Here is a 455-nt window from a genome sequence, read left to right as displayed (position 1 = left end):
TTATAATCAAAACGCACCAGATAATGTTTTTGTAGAAATCTTTATTGGACTGTCAATTATACCAAGGTTTTGAGATTTATCCAAGTCGGAAAATAAACTTCTTTTAGCTTTAACAAAAAAAATATTTATATAACACCTTAAGAAAATACTTGGAAAACAAAAAAGGTAAAGGTAAAGATATAGGTTTTAAAATTTTAAATAAAAAAAAATGTATAAGTAGTTGTAAATGTATATAGATTGTGAGAATCCAGAGCTTTTTAGGGCTCCGTAAACCACCCACGATGTAAGGGGAAAACTTACACCGTGACCTATGAGCCGCACCACGTGATAACCCGAGGGCCAAGCCGGTGGAGCTCATAGGCTTTGTTACACGCAACGACAATTGAATGCCGAGGATTTATGAGGGGAAATAAAATATAATATTTAAAAATAATAATTTCGGGCTATTAACAAAA

Source organism: Acyrthosiphon pisum, unplaced genomic scaffold, assembly GCF_005508785.2.
Source record: "Acyrthosiphon pisum isolate AL4f unplaced genomic scaffold, pea_aphid_22Mar2018_4r6ur Scaffold_21385;HRSCAF=23843, whole genome shotgun sequence".
In the NCBI taxonomy this organism is placed as follows: domain Eukaryota; kingdom Metazoa; phylum Arthropoda; class Insecta; order Hemiptera; family Aphididae; genus Acyrthosiphon; species Acyrthosiphon pisum.
Note: the sequence above shows the minus strand (reverse complement) of the source record.